The sequence below is a fragment of the Eptatretus burgeri genome, chromosome 14, assembly GCF_056783735.1.
Source record: "Eptatretus burgeri isolate ZD-2024b chromosome 14, Ebu_testis_v1, whole genome shotgun sequence".
NCBI classification, from domain to species: Eukaryota; Metazoa; Chordata; class Myxini; order Myxiniformes; family Myxinidae; genus Eptatretus; species Eptatretus burgeri.
Window position 1 is genome coordinate 3,189,178 of NC_140974.1, and position 13,993 is coordinate 3,203,170.

Here is a 13,993-nt window from a genome sequence, read left to right on the forward strand (position 1 = left end):
GTATGGCTTCGTATGATCCAACTTGTGCTCAACACTTGCTGTTTGGGTTCACAGTTTAGTGTTCCCACTTGTGTGTAATAAAATCATTGAGGCTGCTGACAAAACAGTTTGTACAAAAACAAAGCTGACTGTGCAACCTGGTAATTATAAAAGCCTTTCATCACCTGGTGGTAGTAGAATCCCCCTCCTCCGCCCCCACTCCGCAACCTCCCTCAATGCTGCCTCCACTTTCCAAGAAACATGAAGGGGGAAAGAATAAACTTCCAAGAAAGGGTAAACACCAACAGCAGGGCCGAGGGACAAAATAAATGGAGACAGACAAACAGCGGATGTAGGAATGAGGGGTAGCGGAAGATGCAGGGAGGGATGGACAAGATGGATACAGAAGCAAACTCTGGACAGAAAAACTAGAAATTTGGGGATGGGAGGGTGGGGGTAGTTTAATAGGAGTAGAAAAGATCATGGTTTTGGATAGGGGAATGATCTGAGGTGGTGCTGAACAGCTATCATGAAGACCTGGAGGAAAGAATAGGATTGAACAGAGTGAGGAAGTTCATTCCAAAGGTGGAAAAAAAGAGGAATGAAAGAGTGAAGGTGAGCAGTGATTCGTGATTTTGGTAGTCTTACCAGAAGGGGGTTGTTGGCGGACTTTGAGCGCCCTTCGGAAATGTGGGGACAAATAGCAGACACAGCAGGGGGGGGGGTGCGAGGCGAGACCCAAACAGCAAGTGTTGAGATTGAAGAGAATGTGGAAGTTGGTTGCACAGGTGGAAAAAAAGAGAAACAAATGAGTGGAGGTGAGATTGTGGATTTTGAGAGTTCCACCAGAAGTGGGTTGATGGTGGACTGTGTGCAACCTGCAGAAAACCTGGTTGGTTGGGGGTTGGAGGGGGGGGGGGGGACGAAGTACAGCAACAGCAGGGGGTGCGAGACCCAAAAGGAGCTGTTGGAAGACAGAGGGAACATCAACCTGTTTGCAATGGGAAAGTAATAGGCTCATAAAATCAGCTTGAACACTTGAGATTCCATTGATTTTGAAGGCTTTGTATTAACAGCGTCAAGTTGAACAAGGTTTGAGGCAGGGAAGCCAGTCCAGAGGGGAGAGTGGTATATGGTGGTCAATCAATCATCTCCATCAATCTTTGATCTCCATCAAACTCCATAAATCTTTGAATGAAGGTCTTGTAGGTGGATCAAAATTAATGTGTGCCAATAAAGGACTTTGTACGACGGAGGATGCCCAGTCGGTGACTAATTTTGTAGAAGAACTTTGAATTGTTGTTTGCCCAAGAAAAATGAAGGCTGAGAGTGAGAACCAAGAATAAGAGTAGCTGAACTTCTTCGAGAGCATTGTTAAGAAAGTATATGGGAGCTAGGTTTGCCGTACAGTCCTTTTGGAGAGAGATAGTGAGAGTGTGAGAGTTGTTTGGATTGAAGGACATATTCCAAGTGTTTGACCAGCTTGTGATTTTGTCAAAGTCTGAAGAAAGGGAAGAGGCTGCATCCTTTCTGTATGAAGGATGAGGGACATCACGGCAGAGGGTGGAGTCATCAGCAAATAGATAAAGAGGAAAGGTCACATATTTTAGTTCCAAAGGGGAAAGTTCAATCCCATAGATGTATCTAATGTATACAGTGTCCTCTATAAGTATTGGAACAGTGAAGTCAAATTTGTTATTATCGCGACGAATATACTCAAAAAATTAGAATTGAGATTAACTTCTCACCTTACGCCTCCCGTAACCACGTGTTTCTCTACCCCCTCTTCTATTTCCTTCTGCGTTTTCCGATCCAAAACACCTTCACGATTTTTTTTCAACCTTTCCTTTAACTCATCTTACATAATCTTTATCAAATTTTTTTAAAATGGTCTTAAAATGTTTCAACTTCTTCTTTTACACGTGTGGTTCTTCATATTGTATCATAATTCACTACTATTATTTTTCTTCTTCAAAAGGCTGTTTTCAATTCGACCTTTCCTTCATTCCATGTCTAAAAAGTCCAGGCGACATCAGCCCACGTGTCCTAAAGACCTGCTCTACTGCTCTTGCTCACCCGTTATCTGTTCTGTTCACCTCTCATTTCCTCAAAGTCATCTGCCATCTGCTTGGAAATCAACAACCATTCCTGCTCTACATAAAAAATGTGCAAAAACAGATTCCTGCAATTTCAGACTATTGGGGAATATTCCTTTTTAAACAAGCTGCCTTTTCTTTTACTGTACTCACTGGTTTTTACCCATGTACTCACTGCCTTTTTATGCCTCCGCACCAAGGGTGCCGGAGGCATTATGTTTCCAGGTTGTCCGTCCGTCCGTCCGTCCGGATTTTCGTTTACGCGATAACTCAAGAAGCAAATTGAATTTCATCAAACTCGGTAAAAAGGTAAAGCAAGACAGGGCAATTAAGTGATTAGATTTTGGGCCAGATGTGATAAAGGTCAAGGGTCAAAGGTCAAGGTCAAACTCTGAAATTTTACTGTTTACACCCTAACTCAAGAAATATCGGACAGAATTTCATCAAACTTAGTAAAAAGGTAAAGCAAGACAGGGCAATTAAGTGATTAGATTTTGGGCCAGATATGATAAAGATCAAGGGTGAAATATGTCAATACTCAAGTGTTTGTGCAGGAGAGCGGAGACACACCCGCCTTTCTCATGTGAAACCAATCTCACCAAGGCCAGCTGTAGGACATCATTCTCTCTCTCTCTCTCTCTCTCTCTCTCTCTCTCTCTCTCTCTCTCTCTCTCTCTCTCTCTCTCTCTCTCTCTCTCTCTCTCTCTCTCTCTCTCTCTCTCTTTGTTCTCCCAGACCCCTCCACTCCTACCAAAGCATATATATATATATATATATATATATATATATATATATATATATATATATATATATATATATATATATATATATATATATACATATATCAGAAAATGTAAGCTGAGTTTAGTGCATATCATTGTGGATGTTTACATCTCAGTGTTTTGGACTCCGTGGTACCGCATAATAAATGTTCTTTGATGAAATGTACTTTTCCTTGTGGACAGTGGATTATTTGTGCATTGCAAATTGAGTAATAGTATTTACTCCGAGCCAGTTAAGACAACAAATTCCACAGGAAGACCAATCAGCCTTCTCCCAATCATCAGCAAGGTTATGGAGTCCATCATCGCTTCAGACATTAACTCCTTACTCTTCTCCAATGGCCTGATTTCCAATCATCAATTGGATTCAGACCAGGTTACTCTAACCTGGAATATGCTGCTTCCGCTCTCCCAACAATGGATGGACATCCTCAATGTCAGACATAAAATCAGACATGAAACGGCTGACAATCTCCCAAGAAAAATCACGTGCTTTCTATACGGTCTGGCACCCTGCCCTGCTTACCAAATTCTCTACCCATGGTACCCTTCATGGAGTTCCCTCATCCCCTCTTCCTGTCCAGACTGGAGTTCAAGGTAGCATTCTGGGCCCTGTTCTTTTTCTGGTTTTCATCAATGATCTCTCTGACTCTCTGCAAAATCCTCTTTATCTCTTTGCTGATGACTCCACCGTCTGCCATACCATATGTCATCCCTCAGATCTGCAAGCAGCAGCCTCTTCTCTCTCTGCAGATCTGGATAAAATCCTAAGCTGGTCCAACATGTGGAAACTTACAATATGGCTGGCTGGTCCAATTAATCCTGACAAATCTCACACTCTCACTATGTCTCTCTGAACGGACCGTCTGGAACCCCCCCCCCCCCACCTATTTTTCAACAATCCTCTTGAAGAAGTTCTTCCATTCAAGCTTCTGGGTCTCACTATCTGCCATGATCTTTCCTGGGAAAGCCACATTTCCAAGCTGGCCTCCAAAGCCAGTCGCCGACTGGGCATCTTCCACCGCACAAAGTCATTCCTTGGCAAACCTAAGCTCCCGACCACATACAAATCTTTCATCCACAGCCTGATGGAGTACTGCTCTCCTTTCTGGACTGGTGCTCCCGCTTCTCACCTTTCTCGGCTGCACGCTGTGGAAACCAAGGCATGAAGGATCATTGGTATCTCCCGCGATGAGGCTGAGTCTTTGGGTCTCTCTCACTCACTGCAGGCAGATCGGTGGTCTTTGTCTTCTTCGGTTTCCTCTCTGGCCTCGGCCCCCTGCTCTGTCTGCAATGTGAACCGCAGAGCATTCAATGTCCACCAGCAAGCCCCTTCTGGTAAAAGTACCGTTGGGTTCCCGTTGTGACAGTGGTTGATGAAAAATATCATTTCAAGAAAAAAGAAGATAGCTCCAGCGAACTATACCGCTGAGGTAGTTTGCATTGATCAAATTCTCCTGAAGAGTTCTTGACTGAATCGGGAATTGATTTTTTTATCATTTTTTTTGTTGCCCGATTTGAACGAAACTTGATACTGCACACCGCAGGAGAATGGTAAGTAAGGTGGGCCAAAATTTTTTGTGCTATCATGTACCGTATTGGCTGTATTTCGGGAATATACATATATACATACATACAATATGAGAGTTTTAGTAATAGTGTATATATAGAAGGTAGATAATGTTTGTTAACATCTCCCTGAAACGTCGATAAAAATGTGACGTTGTTTTTCGGTGAAAGCTACTCAAGCTTTTTGGATTTTATACAGTAAGTACTGTAGTTGGTAATCAAACTGACTCCAACCTCCCGATTCCCCAAAAATTGCTGATGTCAGCCAAGCGTGTGTGTGTGTGTGTGTGTGTGTGTGTGTGTGTGTGTGTGTGTGTGTGTGTGTGTGTGTGTGTGTGTGTGTGTGTGTGTGTGTGTGTGTGCGTGGCGGGTGGGGGCTTCATGCAGGCAGGCCTTTACCAAACAGCACTGGTTTTGATGTTTGAATGTTACCGTATGGTTTTCTATACGACACGGTGGTTTGAAGGAAAACGCTGCTGTTTGTGCGTGTTTTATCGCCCTGGTATGCTGCCTTCCCATTCCCTCCCCTCGCGCCACCTCTCCCTCCTCGCGTCACCTTCTCCCTCCCATTCGCACTGCCTTCTCCCCCCTCCCTCCGCCTTCTCAACCCTCCTCGTGCCGCCTTCTCCACCCCTCGCCGCCTTCTCCACCCCTCGCCGCCTTCTCAACCCTCCTCGTGCCGCCTTCCCCCCCTCGCACCCCTTCTCCCCCTTGTGTCGCCTTCTCCCTCCCATTCGCACCGCCTTCACCCCTCCTCACGCCACCTTCTCCCCTCCTCACGTCGCCTTCTCCCCCTTCGCTCCACCTTCTCCCCCCTCGCTGCCTTCTCCCCCCCTCATGCCGCCTTCTCCCCCTTCTCACGTTGCCTTCTCCCCCCTTCGCACTGCCTTCTCTCCCCCCCTTGCGCCGCCTTCTCCCCCCCTCGCCGCCTTCTCCCCCACTCGCCGCCTTCTCCCTCCCTCATGCCACCTTCTCAACCCTCCTCGTGCCGCCTTCTCCACCCCTCGCCGCCTTCTCCCCTCCCTCATGCCACCTTCTCAACCCTCCTCGTGCCGCCTTCTCCACCCCTCGCCGCCTTCTCCCCCCCTCGCCACCTTCTCAACCCTCCTCATGCCACCTTCTCAACCCTCCTCGTGCCGCCTTCTCCACCCCTCGCCGCCTTCTCCTTCCCTCATGCCACCTTTTCAACCCTCCTCGTGCCGCCTTCTCCACCCCTCGCCGCCTTCTCCTTCCCTCATGCCACCTTCTCAACCCTCCTCGTGCCGCCTTCTCCACCCCTCGCCGCCTTCTCCCCCCTCGCCGCCTTCTCCCCCCCTCATGCCACCTTCTCAACCCTCCTCGTGCCAACTTCTCCACCCCTCGCCGCCTTCTCCCCTCCCTCATGCCACCTTCTCAACCCTCCTCTTCTCCTTCCCTCTTCAAACTTGGATAAGAAATACAATGTACCCCTCTCCCTCCCTCTTCTCTCCAAAATTGGATGAGAAATACAATGTACCCCTTTCCCTCCCCCCTTTCCTCGTCAAATCTGTACAAGAACCTTTCTTTGAGGAGAAACATATCAGAAGGGTTGTGCAACTGTTCATGAGCACGTTCCTTTTCCATGTACATGCATTAAAGATTTGAGCTCTGGTGCATTGATCCTGAGTTGGAGACTGGGGTTTCTTTGACATCGGAGACTGGGGTTTCTTTGACATTAATTGGCAAGCCAGGCAGGAGCGTCAACCATGGAGGAGGAGAGGTTGGTGGGCTGCGATTGGGTGAAGACAAGTCCTGAGAGCCAGCACTCTAAGATGTAAAGTGAGGGTAACCTGTTTTGAAAAAAAATCCCCCATTTCCAGTGCTTATCATCACTGCTGTATAAATGCCCTGTCCCTCTTTTTACCAGGTAGCACGCTCCTAAGAAATTGGTGAAGTGTTCAGAGCTCAAACCTTTCAGGGCAGGCTTGGAGTGGGTACCCTTACCCCGTGGTTGAAAGACCCCACTGGGTTGTGCAGGTTAATTCTGTGTGCGTGCAGGGGTGGGGTGAAATACTCCCCACCCTATGGGTGAAAGATCCAATGGGTAAGAGAACTCACTGGTGATCCCCACTCCCTGTGGGTGAAAGACCCCACGGGTGGTACTCCCTGCTGTGACCCTTGTAGGAGGTTAATATCCTCAAGGCACAGGGTATGAATCTGGATATATATATATATATATATATATATATATATATATATATATATATATATATATATATATATATATATATATATATATATATATATATATATATATATATATAACAAGGTATGATTGATTCCCGAAATGTGTGTGCTGGAAGTTCATTGTGAATTGTATGTGCTTGGAATGTGTTGAGGATATTGGTGGAACTGTCTTTAATATTACAGTTTATTGTACTATACCTGCTTGTTGAAGAAACTGTTTTTGCATTGTGGTGGTATTGGCTGGAATCTCACCGGTGGAATGTTTTATTTGTTGATGAAATAGTTTTAATGTGCCACGTTCGAATCGTATATGGTTTATGTTTTGGAGGTGCTAGACACCTATGGTGGTTGGGAATCAATAAGTGAGATTAGAAAATGGAATGAGTGGATGAAAGGAGATAAAAAGTTGAACTTTCTCGAGAATGGACTTGTGCTGAATATATGAATAATAATTACGAACTTTGTGAATGATGTTGGAAAATGGTGGAAAATTGAGAGCAGGATAAGAAAACTGCCAAGAAGTACATTGGTGGGGGGGGGGGGGTGACTGCTGGGTCTATGATTCATGCCAAAGGATGGAAATAACGCATTGCATGTAATTTTAATGATGAAAGTGTGAAAAGAGAATGTGTGTGTATGCGTGCGTGCGTGTGTGTCGACCTTGGTTGGCATTTGGGGGGAGGAAAGTTGTAAAATGTCTGCCCTTTATGCAAGATGATTGGAAGGTATTTCCATCTACAAATTACATATGTCATATGCATGAGGAGATTGGCCAGAATGAAATAGAAATGCCTGTCTCGTGCTTTTGTGGAATGGCTTGGATGTGATTGATTGGGAAAGTAAAGATGCTAAATGCAGTGGAGGAATAGTTGGAGTTTGCAGGTACCTTTCGTAAGATCCTATTGTAAGAGAATATATAGTTTTGGCTTGGTTTGGAGGATTTACTTGTTTTTCTATATTGTGTTACAAAATAAAACATCTGAAATGGGATCGGAGTTAAAATGAAGCAGCAGTGAATTTCACTGGAGTAAAACGTAACTGAGAAATGGCTTGCTGTGAAGTAAAAGTATTTGCCTTGCCTGGCTGTGTGGGTTTGCCTGATAGGGAAAGAGAGGGGTTGAGCAGCTTGTGCCCAACCTGCTCGAGAGAAATTGATTGCAGACAAAGCTGTTTTGATGTGAGAAACTATATCGATGTGGATTAGGTGGACAGTGTCAGCTAGGTTGGTTGCATCATTGGTTGCATTTTGTTTTTGGTTTGGTTTTGGCAGTTGATTGTGGCTGGAATTTGTGGTTGATCGGTGTGCCAGCGATGGCTCGCTTGCCTGTGCTTGGTGGGATACATCTCGGGATGTTTCGTGCCCTGCGTGTGGAGGGCACCAAACGTTCGTTCGACCACGGACGTGGGCGGAGGTTTCCTCACCTCAGAACACCGACTCCGCCCAGGAAAGGAGGGGATTCCCCCTGTCCAATCATGGATGGCCAGCACATCACCCCACGAAACCCAGTCCAATCAGGGCAAAGGTTACCTCAGAGCTCCGACTCCACCCCAGAAAGGCAGGGTTTTCCTCTTGTCCAATCAGAGGAGGACAGATATCACCCCACAAAACCCTGTCCAATCAGGGCAAAGTTTACCTCAGAGCTCTGACTCCGCCCCAGAAAGGCAGGGTTTTCCTCTTGTCCAATCAGAGGAGGACAGATATCACCCCACAAAACCCTGTCCAATCAGGGCAAAGTTTACCTCAGAGGACACATCACCCCACCCATGTCGGAGAAGGAAGGGGTCGCCATTGCTCTTGGTGTGCATCGTTGGTGGTCGTTGTTGCATGTTTCAAGCTGGTCCTCTGACTATTCCACAGCCGTCGACTTCCATCTCTGATTTTGTTGAGCAATAACCCGGAGTCCAAGCCGGGAATCTCCGCTGGTCCGCTGTGAGGAGCGACCCTGGCCCCTGCCTGGACCCTGCTACACCGTGTCTGGGCACGCCGATGATCCCGAGTTTAACACCTGCAGTCGCGGGCCAAACCGCACGCGGCTCTGACCGACCAAACTCTGACCTCCAGCCTGTCTATCCCCTTGGCTGCGAGGGTCGAAATAAAGACAATCTGGGTCCATTTTCTTTTGGTGTGTGTCTGTGGTGGCGCAGTCCTATAAGTAGAAATTGTATGTGTTGATTGCTCATTGTACATTTTCCTGCATATTCGTGATAAAGTCTGCTCTGTGTCTCCCTCCTTATTATAAATAAACCTCTGTTAAATGTACCAGCTCATTGCCTGTCATTTCTATCATTGACCCAGCATGGTGAGGGCTTGAGAAATAGTGAGGCCGTTTGTGCCGTAAATTGTTCATTTGGTAGCCTTTCATAGGCCCACTGATCCAAGGATAGAGGCCCACTGATCACCGAGCTGGGAATGATTGTGGATGGACATAAATAGGAATTTACTAAGGTGTTCCATTGTGGCAACTGGGTGCAAAATGATTTAGATGGGACAGAGAAAGACAGGAAACGAGCACAACCTTTACTGTGACTGCTATTCCACGTACATTCACAGCAGATACTACCAGTGACATGCTCAACACCATTAGTAGCAACCTGTGGATGACACACCCAAATTATGAGGGACGAATCAACAGTATGTAGCCAGTTAAGATCACGATCGATGCCTCCAGGCCATAGCCTTTGAAATCATGATATCCCTTGTGATCGGAAGCTGAACAAGGTGTAGCACCTGTGCTCAAGTCACTGTTACAATAGGGAACTGTCATCCCAACTGTTAGTCTCTGTAACACACCCATTTCGCCTGTGAAGAAACCAGGAAAGGACACTTGGTGTTTAATTCAGGACTTCAGAGCGGTAAATGATTGTGTCATACCTGCATACCCCGTGGTTCCTAATCCTGTTACGATCTTCTCAAGCATTCCAAGTGACACCACTCATTATTCTGTCATTGATTTATGTTTGGCATTTTTTCTGTGCCAATCCACCTAGATTATCAATTTTTTTTGGATTCACGTATCGAGGCAGACAGTACAGCTGGACTGTGCTACCTCGGGGATACATCAAAAGCCCTACCCTGTTCTCACGAGCACTTCAAGAAGATATGTGACATCACCTTTCTTGGCGGATCGGCATTGGTACAGTATGTAGATGATTTGCTTATTTATTTGTATTGATTTGTTTTGTATGTACATTCTAAAACACATGCACATTCTAAGGTTATTGGTAATTTGTATTGATTGATTGATATATTGTCAATCACTATATCTCTGGACCTTGTTGATCTGTTAATTGAGGGTAGGGAAAAGTTACTGAGAATTGAATCGAGATAATATATTAAGTAGAGGTACTTACAAAATATTGGAAGAGTTTCTGTGTTATTAAATTGATCGACAGATTGGTCAACATTACATATTAGGAATCATAAGTTAACTGTAAGGGAAAATCAAGATATGAGGGAAAACAGCATGGTATTTACATAACCAGAGTGCAGAATGGCTGGAAGAGTGGCAAGACCAACAGCAATTATGAAATCAATTAATGGAATTAGGAATTGTACCATGTACTATAAATGCTTCCATATTTTGTAGCAAAAATAAATAAAAAGGATAAACAAGAATTATGCGGAGTACAGAAGGCATTACCATGTGAAATGAATGCTAAATCAGTCAGTGTAAGAATTATATTATTGAAAATAGTGCGATGATGCCACAAGCCAATCAAGTATTACCTGTTATATTTGTTTTCTGATTAATTGGGCAGGTGCATGATTTTTGATTAAGTGGTACTTCTTATACGATTACTTAAGTTAGTTGAGGTATTTCTAACACTGACTTGACCATCTTTCAGCACTGAAGTGCTAAGTTAGCTGGGAAAATAAATAAATAATGGCAGTTGCTCTTGAACTGCTTGTGAATGAAACTGTGAATTGTTTAGCAGATCTGAATGCTAAAATGATTGAAAATGGTAACTGTGCAAAAGCGAATCACTTTGGATTCGGTACTTGCTCCAAAAAAAGGGGAACCTGTCCTCTTGTTGGGTTTGAGTGTTGTACTTATCGCTCAGACAAATTAAAATACATTGATGAAGAAAGAAGTAGCTAACTTTCATAATTATTGTACAGATGATGGAATATTTTTTCAAGACTAGAAGGGATTTTTTTTTTTTTGAATGATGGTGAAAAGAATTATCGATTGCAAATTGGAACCCTGATAAATACTGCTGCCCTTTCTACATGGAAATAGCAAATGAGATGAGTGTTTTAGAGTGTACATACAACTGAGATTTCTGGATATTTTAGCATGTCGTTTAGGTGTGAAAACAAGGAAAGGAAAGGGATAAAATTGATATAACATATAATGCAAGTTAAATGCTTTGATAAGAACCTTTGTCAGTCTTATTGAAATACATGAGCCCATGACGTTTACTGATTGGCGTGTTTAATCGATGCTTAACCTTGATTTTGTTTGTTTCAGTGTTGAGAGCAGTTGAACTATGCAGTGTACAATTTCGTCTAATGAAGCTTTGGAAGAATTTCCAACGAAAGATTGGACGATGAGGAGAACCCAGATTTGGGTGATTGGGCATTCAACACATGATCATGACATTACCCCCTTCCTGAGGAGATAATATGAGCATGCTAAAGAAGGGAAAAAAAGAAGAAAAACCCACTGAAGAGAAGGTTGGACAAGTCAAACCACAGCAAGGCAAAGACATAACGTCACCATTGTGTGGTGCCTGCCTGGAGGAATGTCCTCAACCACACTCGCAAATTGCTGCTCTGCAGATGCATCATAAACTTGCGGTGGTCGCACAATGCACAACGAAGGCCCTGAAGGTCCACACGGAGAGTCATCTGCAACATGTGTTCAACGGTGTGGGTGGGGCTCGTGCAGCCATCGTGGCTGCCTCCAACATGCATAGCTCGCGTGGTGAATCAAACCTGATTGCACAAACTGCTGCGACGAGGCCCCAAACTCTGCTGGGGCTGGATCTCTGGGTCACTTCTCGAGTCCTTTTCATCTCCTTCAACCCAGTGTCGGGCCCAAGCTCGTACCTGCCAAGATCTACCTTCTCTGCAGCTCAAGGAGTACCTTGACTGTGTTCCTGTTGGGTGCTGCTCTATCTACACCCTGACCTGCTTATCTTCTGGCCTCGGGTAGCATGTCTTTTCGATTTGTGACACCTGCTGATGAACAGGCCATGAATTAAATGGAAATGCACTCACGAACCTGGCTGGGACACTATTGAAATGGTCGTCATCCAGCATTCTTCTCCTATGAGCACTCGCTGTCAATGTTGATTGAACTTGTGTAACAGATATCTTTTCTCCTCAAGGAATGGGTTATGGTGATCATGTGTAATATAATTATTCAAATTTTCCTGATATGGAAAAAAGGGGGGAATGTGGAAGAAAAAAATAATTATATTCATGCACTCTCAATTATAATTGTTGCTGGTACTTTATAAATTTAATTTTTATGCTTTTGTCGAATTGGCTGTCAGTTATGTTTCCCTTTACCCAAGTCTTTTGACCTAAATATTGATAAAAGGAATGTCTTACTATGAAACAGGTGACCTGGTTGATAATCCTGCAACTTTTGCCATGATTCTTTTTCATCCAGTCGAGACGTATTGCAGTTTGAGTTATTTTGCCTTATGCTTATCAGCGAACCCTGTAGTTGAGTTGCCAAATGTTTCCCCTCCTATTCTTTGGAATGTCAAGTTGTGTATCAGAAGAATTGCTTTGGGCTTTTGTTTCAGTGAAGTCCATTCGAATGTTTCAGTCAAGCATTCAATGTTCTTCTTCCGTATATATGAAATTAAAGATTCTCCTTTGGTATGCTGATCCAACTTGTGGAAATCGAGTTATTTTCCACGACACTGCCCATGGGGGAATGTGCCCTATCGCTGGTGCTAAATGCTGCACCTACAGCCCTGACAACTCCGAGCACATCGACAATTTGGCACAAGGCTGCTGCTAAAGTAGTGGTTAGTGTTGAAAGTCCATCACCCGAAGGGGATAATTAATTTTTAAGACTTTGTAAAATTAGATTGGAGGACCAATAAAGAAAGTAGTTTTCCTCCATAGGATAAAAGGGGAGAATGTAGAAGTGAAATTACATTACACATGCACAATTAGACATTTACACACTCTCCCAGTTTATACAGGGTGTCTCAAAAGTCACCTCAGGATTTAGAAATTAAATAACATTTCTGTTTTTTAATAATTTGTTTTTCTTTTCTTTTCAGAATTGAGATTAACATTTGGAAATTACCCATGGAAAAATGCATAACTGAACAAAGAACCAAAATCGTGGAATTTTCTTTTAAATTTCATCGATCAATTATTCTCACCCAAAGAGCATGGACACCGAATAATTTCGTGAAATTCAGAAATTTATTGGCCATCACGTTCTCCTGATTTGACGCCTCCTGATTATTTTCTTTGGGATTACCTGAAGGAGCGTGTATACATCAATAAGCCTCAAACAATTCAGCAGCTCAAGGACAACATCTGTGCAGAAATTTGAGGGCTACAGCCAGAGTTATTGTCCTCTGTTATGGAAAATGCTGTCGAAAGAGTCCGTTTCTGCGAAGCCGAAAATGGAGGACATCTAAGTTGCATCATTTTTCATAAATAAAGCAAATTTATCTCCATTTCGTAAGTTTTATTTTGGTATGAAAATAATCATAAATTATTTCAAAAACAGAAATGTAATTTAATTTCTAAATCCCTCGGTGACTTTTGGGACACCCTGTATAATGTGCTTAATGTGCCAGCATTTGTTAAAACTCATTTGTACTGCTATTTCTGATGAACTTCTCCATGTACTTGCTTAACACTGAATATCAATAGTATTATGCTGCTTATTATTGAATCTAATTAACAGTATATTTATCTCTGTTTATGATCAATTTTACTCTTATGTGACTTGGAAACATAAAATGAGTTCTGGAAGACAATTATACAGGGTGGGGCATTTATACCTGATGATTTTATTATCCTTATAACTTTTTTTGTTTCTTAACCAAATAAAATAAAATTTCTATACTTCATAGGCACATACTTTAACTTTTTAAAATCAATTTTGATTGTTCATTTCTTTAAAATTACATCAGACAAATGGGCCCCTTTCAAATTCATGCATTCACGACAGCGGATCATCCATTTGGGTCCGTTTGGTTAATGAAGAGGTTAAATTAAGAGGTTTAAACTAAACAACGAAACATCTCATGAGATGATGGAATCTCATGATACGTATGCCTGGTGTTGGTTGGTAATGGTTAGGGTGGCGGGCTTTCGATCCTATGGTCCTGAGTTCAAATCCCGCTCAGCTGTTGAATTAATACCAGGTGGGGTTA

General features: G+C 43.5%; 2 long non-coding RNA genes across 3 annotated transcripts in view; one reads left to right on the forward strand and one right to left on the reverse strand.

Annotated features, from left to right (window-relative positions):
• LOC147012569 (uncharacterized) overlaps positions 1-13,993 on the reverse strand; it is a 174,888-nt gene that overhangs the window by 75,102 nt on the left and 85,793 nt on the right. The gene's annotated exons all lie outside the window — the stretch shown is intronic.
• LOC147012570 (uncharacterized) lies at positions 6,807-12,476 on the forward strand. The gene is made up of 2 exons (XR_015050993.1): positions 6,807-9,765; positions 11,104-12,476. It is a non-coding gene; the product is annotated as an uncharacterized LOC147012570 (long non-coding RNA).